This window comes from Mus pahari, chromosome 1 (genome assembly GCF_900095145.1).
Source record: "Mus pahari chromosome 1, PAHARI_EIJ_v1.1, whole genome shotgun sequence".
NCBI classification, from domain to species: domain Eukaryota; kingdom Metazoa; phylum Chordata; class Mammalia; order Rodentia; family Muridae; genus Mus; species Mus pahari.
Genome location: NC_034590.1, coordinates 164,342,046 through 164,355,612, shown reverse-complemented (window position 1 = coordinate 164,355,612; position 13,567 = coordinate 164,342,046). Strand labels below are relative to the sequence as shown.

Sequence of the window (13,567 nt, the reverse complement as noted above, 5' to 3'; positions counted from 1 at the left end):
AATAATAATAATAATAATAATAAACCAACAAAAAAATATGTGCTGAGTTCGAGGCCAGCCTGGTCTACAAAGTGAGTTCCAGGACAGCCAGGACTATACAGAGAAACCCTGTCTCGAAAAACCAAAAAAATATGTGCCAAAAGTTACCAACACATGTATTCCCAATATTTCCATCCAAAGAAAAATGGAGGGAAAAGTTATATCATCCCATTACTATCCTTTTAGCATGTAAAGTACTCCAAATTCTACCACCTACATATATAGTTCAAAGACAGTTGCTCTTTGATAAGTACATCAGAATAGAATGTTAAATATACACAATTAATAAGATCCGTCAAACTGTTGTGCATGAGATGTCAGCACTTTTGTAGCAATGCAAGGAGTTGAAAATACTGTCGTTACAAATGCTTTCTCTCTGTCTCTCTTGTAGACATGACAAGGATATGAATAAAGTTCCATTAAATAATAGAAAAAAAAATAGCCTTTGAAAAAGTCATGTACACCTTACGTTCCAGTTCAAAGGAATTAGTAAGTATGCAGTCAAGAGTTAAAAACAGGAAAAATTGGAGGCTTTGTTTTCATAACAATTTGAAGCAACTTATAATATTTTTGAACTGGGGCTACTTTCATGTTAACTCACTAGGGAGTAAACTTTAAGTTCCAGTTTTGTGCCACTCATGTCTGAAGGATCCACTTCTATTGCTAGCTATCTTTAAATTCAGGCTTGAAGCCGCACTCTTGTCTTTCTGTGGCTCACAAAGACTGGACTCACAGTCCACATCAAGTACGTTACTGTCAAAGAAAAAGCCATCTTCATGGCTTAGTGATTTAAGTAGTTTTCCAGCGTTTGGGGAACATGTTGTGTCTACTTTAGATGTCAAGCAATAGTGCTATACTCTTGTGGAAAGGCTACTGAGTTTTATTGTAAATGTCTAAACGGAGGCATGAACACTACTGCTGCAGGGCTCTTGGCTGCTACTGAGAAGCAAGAGCCAGTTGTTACATCTTTTCCCCAGAATACTATTTCCCTAGTTCCTCCCACTAAGGTAGAAAAACATCTTGGAGTCCCATCTGTAAAACAAAACAAAACAAAACAAAACAAAACAAAACAAAACAACCAACTTAGAAGGCTAGGGATGTACCTCAGTCAGAGCACAAGACTGGTGCACCCCCGCCCCCACCCCAGGACACAGTCCTCAGCATAAGAAACAGGTAGGGTGGCACACATGCTTAGAAGCCCAGCACTTGGGAGGTAGAGCTAAAATCAAAAGTCTGAGGTCATTCTTGGCATTATGTGTTCCAGGTCAGCCTGGGCGGCACGAAACTGTCTCAAACAAAACAAAACAAACACACAAAACATTAGGAATCATGGTAGCAGTGTTGGTGTGATCTAAAATAACATGCAGGCTCTGAAAAATGGCTTTAAGAGACTTCAAAGGCCTATCACTCTTAGGTTTAGTGGGAAGTGGCTTTTCTCCCAAACATTGGCGGCTCTCCCTCTTATCTGCATTACTTGGGTATCAGTCTCTGTCTTGAGAGCGTATCCAAAGCCAACTCATCCCATCAAAACCAGCCTCCTCTACTCCACTGCCCCTAAAGTACTCCGTCTCATCCGCAGAGAAACTGGACCAACAACTTCTTTATTATGCACTTAAAAGTTACTCAACAGGGCCACTGACCCATAATATTGCACTTTTTCTACATAAGAATAAACTAAGACAGATTTACAGCAAACTTTAGGACTGACCAAATTGAATATGTGCCCATGGTGGTTGAGGTAATAAATACTGTGACTCACATTTAAAATTAATTAATTTGACTACAAGTCATTAAAGTGAAGCATGAGGTTATAAAAAGAGCAATTTTTAATTTTAAAAAGCTATACTTATTACATATACTAAGGCCAGAAACAAACAATAGTATAAAAATATCACCTTTTGGGCTGGTGAGATGGCTCAGCGGTTAAGAGCACTGACTGCTCTTCTGAAGGTCCCAAGTTCAAATCCCAGCAACCACATGGTGGCTCACAACCATCCATAATGTGATATGACACTCTCTTCTGGAGTGTCTGAAAAAGCTACAGTATACTTACATATAATAAACAAACAAACAAATCTTTTTTTTTTTTAATCACCTTTTAAAGAGGAAGATGGCTGAGTGGGTAAAGTGCCCCAGTACAAGCACAAGGACCCGAGTTTGGACTGCCAGCACCTACAAAGAGGCTATGAGACACACACTGTAACCAAAACACTGTAGTGGGGAGGGTGTATGGACAGGCAGACTACTGTAGTCAGTCAGCCTCCTCCATCAGTGAGCTCCAAGTTCCCTGAGAGCCCCTGCCTCAAAAAGTAAGGTGGATAGTGATAGGGGAAGATTCTTGATCCCGAACTCTAGCCTACATTCACACACACACACACACACACACACACACACACACACGCACACTCACAGGCACAGGCACACATACACAGACATATACACACAGACCTGGGCAAACACACACACACACACACATACACACACACACACACACACTGTAAATTTGTGAAACTGGAAACGATAGCACTTATGAGAGTCTGCCATTTCAAAACTGAACTGAATCTGAGGCTTTCCCCTGCTTTCATGCTGTGTGTGAAAATTCAAAACAGGCTTCTGAGTGAATATACACTTCACACCACAAAGACAGATTTGAAGTAATGCACTCTCCATGTTCCACATAGGCAAGAGCGGACTGAGCCTACACAGGTCCCTCCTGGTACCTCCGGCCTTCTCTGCTTCATTCTTGGTATCTGTCATGACTCTTATGTTCAGCAGTTATTGATGGTCCGATGTACTCTGAAGCTCAGCCAAAGCTTTTTTTAGAAGAATACTCAAAACAAAGCAAATATTGGCTTAGTTATGACACTTGTTGTTCTAAAATGTTAATAGCCTATTGTTCACTGTGGTTGTCTCAACAAGATAATACATTGAAAATCAGCATTTCCTGACAGGAAGTGAATTCCCACTGTCACAGGGCTCCAGGCAAACACTGGGCTCCCAGGGAGGACTGCGTCAGACCTGAGCAGCAACGTGACCCGTCTGTTTCTGTTCCCCCAACCCCCTCCTCCTTTCCTTCCTCCTCCTCTTCTTTATCCCTCTCCTTTAAAATGGATTTCTGCTTCAGCTCAAACCATTATCTGTTTGTCCATTTTACTGTCAGTGAATTGTTTCCCTGAAACAGCTTCAAATGTTTAAGCAAAGTTTGTTCAACATCCTGTAGTGAGCAGCATCCTGTATATTCATAACCATGGGGAACTTCCTCCACTGAAAATGTCACAATAGACAACTGATGAAGAAGCTATCAGAATGTGTCCTCAAAACACGGCACCAGCATTTCCAAGCCTTGATTTCATGTAAGCAATTGCTTAAAGAAATCATGTCTGAAGCACAAGAACGGCAGCAAGCCTTCCCATCTCACAAATTGTAATCCGGAAAACTGAGCTTTAGCTGATTAGTTTAAGGACTACAACACTTTAATTCATCGAGAGGTTGATTAATAAAGACAGCAGATCCACGGACACAAGAGTGCGGACAGTAACTGACACTGCTTCAATGGCCTTCTTTTAAAAACTGAAAACGAGCTGTTCTCATGTATTTTCACAAACTCAAAGTCTAACAAGTTCTTTGCAAATGTCCACACGCCAGCTGACAATAGGCAACAGAGAACTAGGAGTCACGCGTGGTACCACACACCTATGATCCAGCATCCGTGAGACTGAAATGGGAGAGTTAGGAGGTGTCAGGCAGGCCTGGTCTATGCAGTGAGGCTCCATCTCAAAACAGAAATGAAGAAAGAGGACTAGTCAGGAGATGGCAGTGGGGCCATCGCAGGCACCAGGGTACTCGTGTAGGACAGTAATACACCTGTACTTATACGCTGCTCAGAAAAGATCCTAGTTCCTTACCATTACTTGATGAACAGCAGACCCACATATTTCAGGCAGAGCAGGCTTTCTGCAGAGAAGCCAGTGTAACAAACACACAGACAGAGAGCCCCCAACTCCCAGGCCTTAGGAGACGTCTCACCATGCAGCTGTGACTGCAGATGCAGTTTTCACTGCTCTTTGCTTCTCTGTCCAACTCGAGCATGAGATGAAAACTGAAGCCGGCACCGCTGACTACCTTATGTGTGACACAGCAGAACTCCCAGACCTTGTTACCTTTTAACTCTCGTGGCAGGATGACCTTGTACAGGTCACTTCCCAGCCTGCTTCCTCAGCACTAAAGCAGAACACTGATGGTGTCAAGTAGTGCCAGTTTCAGCAGTCAAGAGGCAAGGGGAGAGCGAGAGGGCTAAAGTATGAAAGGATTCTCAACAGAATACCCGAATCCAACTCGTAAAGTTGCAAGTCCCACACAGCGCTGTGTGAGTGGGGGTCAGCGGAGAACTTGTAGGAGGTGCTTTTCTCTTCCCATTATGTGGGTCCTGGAATCTGAACTCAGGCCTTTGCTGCAAGTGCCTTCTAAGACACCTTACTGTCCCTTGGAGACTTTTATTTTTCCTCCCCCCAAAAGCCCTAGGATTATCTCCTAAAGGTTGGATCACTGAAATTATCAAGACCAACTTAAAGCAAGTATCATTTCACAATTTTCTCTCAATGTTTGACCAAAAGATGTGGCATTACTTCTGGAATGGGCTTTACATTGTTGAAAAAGAACCATCAGGAAAGGATGCTCTGTAACATACAGAATAATATCCACTGCTCCCTCCACAGCCTTACAGATAGCTTAGACCATATTCAGATAAAGTACAGACCATATGATATGTATGTATGTATGTATATATATATATATATATATATATATATATATATATATATAATAAATGACATTGAATTTCAATAACAAATCATATAATTTGGATCCTTTAAGTTAAATCAACACATTGCAACAAAAGACTACATACATACTGAAGTCGGAAGGAGGGCTAAAACTCATCTATCCAGCCTCTCAATTTACAAGTGATAAGAAAGGATAAAAAGAAGTGACTTGGTACCCTAATCCCATAATCTCACATTCAACCAGTTACCAGGCTTCAAATCCAACATTCTTTCACTATTGTGCTGAAAACTCTCCCCCGTGGAGCAGTTCTTATCCTCTCATGCATGGCTGGGTATAGGAAGGTAGGTGAGGGTTCTGCTTTCATGAAGCATGTCATTCTTCACTACAGCTCACAGGCTCTGTCTCGAAACAGAGGCAGTGAAGCAAAAGCACTTCCAACAGAGGGAATCTATGGGAAGCAATCTAGAATGGTCCAGATAGCATCAAAACAAGAGCGATTGGTCAAGAGCCCATCTGAGCATACACTGAAGTATAACACAGCATTCATTAGACAGCCTCTCACCAAATAGGCGCTAAACACATAATATGTATGTATAGCTCATTTGACATGGAATTTAAAAAGTCATCTAAGTATTTGAGCATATACACACATATTCATATATATTCATTGGAAATGTCTGGAGAAATAGAGAAGAAATAACTCCTTGGGGAGTAAGGTTCAGGGGACTAGGGTAATAAAGACATTGTCAAAAATGCTTTTATATTCCTTCATATTTTTACAAGTTTGATCAATATAAACAAATCCAAGGTTAGGGGAGCAGGGTCAGGGGAGGGTATAGGGGACTTTCGGGATAGCATTTGAAATGTAAATGAAGAAAATATCTAATAAAAAATTGGAAAAAGAAAAAGAAAAAAAAAATCCAAGGTGTGCTTCGACAATGACAGAACAGCAGCAGCAGCAGCAGCAGAGACAGCAACAACAACAACATCAACAACAAGGTGCCCTGGAACAGAGGGGAACTGTAAGCCCAGGCAGCAACTTCTTGGTGAGGAAGATGAAGGGACTCTGCCAGCCCAGGCCTAGCCATACTTGCCCATCATAGCTACTTCTCTAGAGAAGACCTTCCAACCTTCCCGTGTCAGCGTGTGTGTCAGTTTTCCTGAGCAAGGTATGGCATGAATGAGTAGAAATATGTCCAGTATTCCTACAGCAAACAGGAAAGGTCTGGGGACAGATATATAAGGCCTGGTAAAAATAGCTGCTCTATTCTCTTTTTATATTATGTAATTTTAAGAAAAATAAGAGTATTAGTAGATATTAACTATTGATTTTTAAATAAAAGTCCCAAATAAAAACACATTTTAAAATAGTCTAATTTCACAATTAACAACAAACTGGCTATCAGGCTTGGCTTTGGCAGAGCTGTGAAAGCTTAAGCCCAATGCTCTTTCCCTACAGGTAAGGCACAACAGAGTGGGTCAGTAGACTAGATTCAACACTTTCAAAAGAAACGGAAAATACTAGATTGTTTTCTATATTACAGGAAAAGTTTATTACCAAGATAAAGTGATACATATGTGGGTTGGATCGCAATGCAAAATATATTGGAGGAAATTTTAAAAGCTACTTAGTCAAATCTATACAGACAGCAACTGTAGGCTGAGGCCAGAAGGTATTCAAAGAAGGCGCACAGTTACACCAGACAAGCTGGCTGCATTTCTACCTGGAATCCATTTTCTGGATGAGCTGATATATAGCATCCCAGATACTAGATCTCAAATGTCTTTAAATTCCTGAAAGCTACATCTAATGCAGGGCTTTAGTTTTCTTGTCATTTATAAGAATGAACCTAAATTGTGAGCTAAATAATTTTTGCTCAGTTCTAATACATTCTCTATTGATGTTTCTGGATAAGTGTTTTTCATTACAAAGAGATTTAGAGCCCTCTAACCTGGAAAGTATCTAGGAGTGCTAACCTGGATTCCTAATTTCATAGGTGAAGAACATAATGTCCAAAATAAGCTCATCTCTCGATTGCCTTCTCAGTGACTGCAGACTTACTTTATTCTTCCCTTCTGGCCAAGTTAGAAGACAGTTAACTTATAAACAAGTGACAGAGGAAGCTGAAGCAAGGTGTTGGCAGGAAGTTTAAGAACAAAAAAGATGACACAATGTCACGCCAAAAGCGCTACAGAAATCTGCCAGTTTCCACATTTGAATATGATTTTGACTGGGGCAGGCTATTAAACTTGCTTGCACTGAATGGGTGTGCCTATCCCTGAAAGTGCATAATGAACAAAAATAACACAGAGACGCATCACAAATCCCGGCCTCTCTTGACAAGCCCACTCCGGTCAGTACACTGCCTCTCTCGACAAGCCCACTTCGGTCAGTACACTGCCTCTCTCGACAAGCCCACTTCGGTCAGTACACTGCCTCTTTCGACATGTCCACTTTGGTCAGTTCATAATTAAACACTTTATAGGCATTGAAAATCCAGCTACAAACAAAACCCGGACTTCTGAGAAGAGAGGGTGAAAAAAAAATTGCTCAACACAGACCTCACTGAACAATAATTCTCCTACAGTTCAACTTACTATTCACGTCACAAATTCTAGAGAGAACACAGGCACGGAACCGACAGAACTGCCCAGGCATGGAACAGAACTCTGGGCTGCAGCCTGCCCCAACTCTTTCAGCAGCAATAGGACAAAGCCTCGTTATGACAGAAATAAAGGCCCTTTAGAGGCTGCCTTGTTTTAATTCAATGAACCCACTCTTACACACAAAGTTCATGTCACGATGTCTCGAAATGCAGTACTGCCCAATTATGCTGTAAAAGTGACTAATACATTCAGTACAAAAACCCTTCTTTTAACACTTTAATGTTAAGAGATTTGCACACTTGGTAGACTACTGGTATTTCCCTCCCTTTAAATAGTCAATGATAACCACAAACAGCTAAAAGCAAGACCAAGTAGATAGATAGCACGAGAAAAAGCAGACAAATGACCTTAAACGATGAGCTGAGAGCCACAGCTTGCTTCCCAAGACAAGTACAGTGTGCTGCTGGTGACTGGCACAGGCTTAGCCAACCTCCTCAGCTTTGTCACCTAGGCTAGGAGCTCTTGGTAATAGAATACACAAGCCACTACTTACAAAACCCCCGAAGCCTCTGCACATCTCTGAAACTTGTTTCTGTGTGGCAACTCTGATGCAATGCAGCCCTAAAAATGATCTTTGTTTTAAGCAGCAAGATATCCACACAATGTGGTTAGTGCAAGGGTGGAGCCCACTCTGGGGGAAACAACACACCCAGACAGATTTCAGTCAGAGCAAACTGCACATTAATATTGCCACAGCATTTTCCAGGGCCCCAGAGTCAAAATTCATTGGTTAATTCTTCTCAAAGGGACAGGAAAAGTCCAAGTCTGTGGATCAGCTTTCCTGCCATGGCATCAACGAACAACAGGCCCATTTCTTGCTGAGAAGAGATAGACTCGTTAGGCAGCCCATGCAGCTCAACCCACACACGGGTGGGTGGAAATGATCTACTGTTAAGGAAGTCCAACCATGCCAGCTTCTAAGTTTAGCAACAGCAGTTTTTACATATCTCAAGGTGTCAGAAACATCTCTGGCTCTAGAATATTACTCTAGGGGACTTGAACATAATACAAACTATTTTTTCCTCCTTACCAATCCTCTACTTTTAGCAATATCGAAACAATAAAAGCATGACATTTCCAATTAATAAGAGTTGTCTTTAAAACAAGGATGTCAGGCTGAGTAGATGGCTCCCTAGGTAGGGTCACTTGCTGCTAAAAGTCTGATGACTTTAGTATAATTCCCAGAACACACACGGTGGAGAAAGGTAACTGACTTCTACAAGTTGTCATCAGACCTCCATACATGAGCCCATGTATGCAAACACACACACACACACACACACACACACACACACGAAAAAAAGAAAAAAGAAAAAATTTGAGAGGCTTCACAACTCTCATGAAATTAACTCAATGTGATCCCACTCTGGTGTGTTTTTGACCTACCAGATATTGATATTTCATCCCTACAGAGAGGTGCCATGTTCTAGAGTTCTCTTCCAAATGGATGTGGTCAGAAATGTCTGCTATGGCTCTGAAGACCTCGGGCAATCCCAGACCCACTAAATGCCATACACAAAATGACATGGAAGGATAATTTAATGTCTGCTCCCTGCCACACGATCTACAGTCCAACCTGTAGAATCAGTCTAACCCATCCAGTGCACCCCTGCACTCCTGAGTAACCTCTGCAGCTCGAGAACTTCTGATACCCGGAATCATGGAAAGTTAAAAAGATTTTTGGTTTAATTTTTATCTTAACATTTATTTGTTTATTTGGTTTTTGAAATAAGGTGTCTACGAGTAACCTGGACTATCCTGGAACTCATTCTCTAGACAGGATGGTTTTGAACTCAGAGATGCACCTGACACTGCCTCCTGAGTTCTGGGCTTAAAGGTGTGGGTTACCAGAAAGCTTATAAATTTTGTATTTTAAAAAATATACATATAAAGGAAAAAGGATGTGATTTATGGACTTTCTTTGGTATGATATTAAATGTGTATATAAAAGAGAAAATAATTTTGTTGATGATCCTAAATCATACTTCAAAATTTTTCACAATAATCTACTAACAAGTTTTATAAGAATTTTAGTTTAAAATTTTATTATGTGACTTTTTTCCAAATAAGATATTCTATAGAATACAAATACAAGTACTATATAAAAATCTTTTAAGATAATTTTCAGTATTAAATTTATTATTAAACAATAATTATTTAATTGGTTTTGAACAAATACCACTTTCTGCACATATATACTCAGAGGTTCAAGTTAATTTTTCATTCTATAATCTACGATTAAATAGATTTCTCTGATTAAAATATCCAATCATGTTTTTTTACAGTGTCATGAATTATTTACATATAATGTAAAACAAACAATAGAAAAGGTTTTGAGAGAAATCCAGGAAAATGTTTAATGATCAATGTCTTATTACCCTCCACAACTGTTATACCCTCATATTGGAAGAAAAAATCACTACGGAATACTAGACATCATACTATTCTGAGATGTGGCCTGGAACACCCTCTTTAAGGACCTTATGGAAGGGATATTCACTGCTCTAGCCTTTCTAGGATTATGAGGTCACCCCTGAAATGAAAAGTAACCATTCCAAACTTCCTTTCAAAGTGCAGGCACCTGGTTAGTTACTTCCCACCATCTGTGGAATTATGAGTCACTTGCTACCAACCTCTGTCCCTTATCACATCACCCAGTACTGCACAGCCCAAAGGTGCCAGCTTTTATTACTTATTAGAAAAATCTTTTCTTAATACTTTTGGATACACACTGTTGGAAATGTTTGTTTTCAAGTCAAAATTCACTTTCACAGCTGCAAAGGAAATGACAGGAGAAGAAAAAAGCAGCCAATATATATCAGCAATTAATTCCATCCACAGCTGCCCAGTTGTTTGTGTGTGGAAAATCAGTCTGTTTCCTTTTGGGGCTTTCAACGACTGAAAACTGACACTGAACATTCAGAGACATGAGCTGCTTGTGACGTGTCAGGAATGTGCCTAAGATCACATTCAGGAGACAAAATGAAATCCAGATTCTGTTTTCTTGGGGCTTGTCATTATTATTTCATAGTTTTAAAAACTCAAAAATATCCCAATCATAGAGAGAAAAAATACATTTTAAAAATTCTCATTTCTGAGTGTTACCCTTCCAACAGAGAGGAAAATCTGGCAATGACATCAGATTTAGTAACAAGAGTAGACACACTGATTTATTGGCATAGACAAGGTGTGACATTCTTAGGAACCCACATGGCCCATAATTAAATAAGGTTAATACTTACTTGTGCGCGCGCGCACACACACATTCATATTCATTCTCTCTCTCTCTCTCTCTCTCTCTCTCTCTCTCTCTCTCTCTCTCTCTCTCTCTCTCTCTCTCTCTCTCTCTCTCTCTCTCTCTCTCTCTCTCTCTCTCTCTCTCTCAGGAAATGGTACTTATACCACAATCATGCAGTAAGGCAAGTTTTTCTAGTTAGTTCAGACATTATCTGACATACACACATGTCTGTCATTTTACACATATTTACAGATCCAATCCTCTAGGGTAATGGTCAAGGAGTGAGACTTACTTTCTTCTGCTCATCAGCTTTGTGGATTTTAGTGAAAGCATCTTAAATGCCAGAGGGCTTAACAACCACAGTGTGGGATCATGTAACTCAAAAGGGAGCTTACCCTCAGGGTTGGAGAGATGGCTCAGTGTGTAAGAGGACTGACTGGTCTTTCAGAGGACCTGGGTTCAATTCCCAGCACCCACATGGCAGCTCACAACTGTCTGTAACTCCAAGATCTGACACTCACACAGTCATACATGCAGGCAACCAGCAACACACATAAGACAAAAATTAAAAACAAAAGGAGCCTATGCCCTCTCTCTGCCCTTCAACTCCCACTTTATCTTAAATGTTTGTCATTTAAATCATGAAAATGCCATTGCTATACTATATTTTCATGTATAAAATAAATTAATTTTCAGTAGATAAAAGGCTATGACTAGTTATTATGAAAGTTAAAAGAAAAAGATGCATAAAAACTAAAATATATTTTAGTTTTATTGTTGTTTTTGCTTTTTATTTGTTTTTTTTTTTTTAATGAAATGAGAAACTTGCTATCTCTATGACTGAATTCTTAATCCTAAGGGCACTCACCTTTCTGTTTTGTTTACCAGTCAAGATCAGCAGCATAAGAGTTCAGGTACTCCTAATCCTTGTACAGTCGCAAACATAATATAGATGGGGCATTCATTTTGCCCCTTCACCCTGACCAGGGTCTGGTACCAGAACTCAAGCCAGCATAACAAATTGCCTCAACTCAAGTCCTGAAGCCTGGAGCTTTGTTTATTAAATAAATGCACTTTAAATATGTGGTAGACTGAAAATAGAATACACTATCAAAAATGGGCCTTTTTCCTTCCCAGTAAACGTCATCTAGTTGAAAACACACAGGGGAGAAAGAGAATCATCTCTGCTCATGTGACATTACCTCTAGAAGTACGGTATAACCATTAGTGAAAACCTTTGTCTGGCAAGATCCAGCTCTGTGGGACACTCAGTCTAGCTTCAAATACCCGGGGGAAGGAACTTCCCCACCTACAAGATGGCTAAGGAACACTGGTTCTGTGTAAGCTATTTATCAGACTAAACTAATGACAGGTTATGGGCTGGACCAACATTCACAAGACTCTTCATGAAGGCCTTTGATAGGAAATTTAAAAATGTGTTTCCAGTAATTAGCTTACTATAATTTTTAATTTCATTTCTATTATTTTGTTTTTATGTGTAGGTGTTTGTATGTGTGCATGTACACATGTGTGCAGGTATCTACAGAGGACAGGTCTCTAACCCTCCTGAGCTGGAGTTACAGATGGCTGCTGTCAGCAGACTGGAGCAGCCCAATCTGGGTGCTGGGAACCAAATTCGGGTCCTCTGGAAGAGCAGGACATGCTCTTAACTGCTGAGCCATCCCTGTAGTCCCTTGTATTTGAATTATATCTTTGCTATTTCATTGTAAAAACTAGCTAAGGTGGGACACTCAGCCAGCAGGCAAAGTGCCAGCAGAAGGTGAGAAGTCAGAAGACAGCAGGTGTAGTGACAGGCCTGGCACAGAAATGAGCACACAGGACGCCATCAGAGGAATGCCACCAAAACAAGGGAGACTGGTGTGTCTCACATACAACCCTACAGCAGAGACTGAAACCAGAGAGGTTAAGCAAGCAAGGTTATGCCACCAGTGGAACTGGATAAAAAGATCAGAATGTGGGTAGGTAAGAAGTGTCTGTGGTGGAGGGCTTGCTGTTCAGCCTCATGACTTGAGTTTGATTCCTAGGTCCCCAGGGCAGAAGGAAAGAACCAACTTCTACAAGTTATTCTCTGATCTTTGAAACCACCCCATAAAACCTGTAGTAGTAGTAGTAGTAATAATAATAATAAACCCTTTAAGTGTCTTCGTAATCATAAGTCATTTATTACAATAGGCCTAGTTTATATTTAGACTCTTGATTAAAGAAAGCTCAGTTTGGGGGACAAATTGTACAAGAGATTTAGCTGAGGGAGTAAAATTCAAAGGCAACCCAAGCCAATGTCTGATCATGGTGAGCTCAAGGTACGGTCAGCAGAGCGGTCTGCGGCCCAGCGGCTCCAGGCAGAGAGGCTTCTGAACGGTGGGGGTGGGGGTGGGGTGGGGCTCAGGAGAAGCTTTGACTTTTTTCAGGGTTTCTGTTTCTCAAGAGGGGCTATACCACAAGGCAACCCTTGGTAACTTAGAAGACAAGTTACCCCTCTGAGCTTGTGAGTTAAAACTCCTGTCTGACAAAGCCTCTGCTACATCCTCTCTAATTCCTCATCTGGGGAAGACAAAGGTTTCACTTACTCATCCTGTTTAGATGGTTGCAAAGGAAAGCAACCACTACAGCGTAAAGCCTCAAGCTTCACTGCCCTCTGCTCACCTCCAGCATGGCACTCCTTACATCTATTCACACCTCTCAACTTAAAGGCAGGGCCACTTAGCACAAATACTATGGATGCTAATGATGTCCTTTGCTTCTGTAATGCTTTGGTAGACTACTAATTGTTAAAAGACAGTATCCAGCTGGGCGGTGGTGGCGCACGCCTTTAATCCCAGC

The 13,567-nt window shown here is 40.7% G+C and overlaps 1 protein-coding gene across 6 annotated transcripts in view; it reads right to left on the bottom strand.

The window, feature by feature from the left end:
• Positions 1-13,567, bottom strand: part of Add3 (adducin 3) — a 112,300-nt gene that overhangs the window by 51,431 nt on the left and 47,302 nt on the right. Inside the window, exon 1 of one of the 6 annotated variants that reach the window (XM_029538443.1) lies at positions 7,982-8,206. The exons of the other annotated variants lie outside the window; for them this stretch is intronic. The gene's annotated coding sequence lies outside the window, so the exon portion shown is untranslated. Of the gene's footprint in view, positions 1-7,981; positions 8,207-13,567 lie in introns of those variants that run through there. 6 annotated transcript variants of the gene reach the window in all.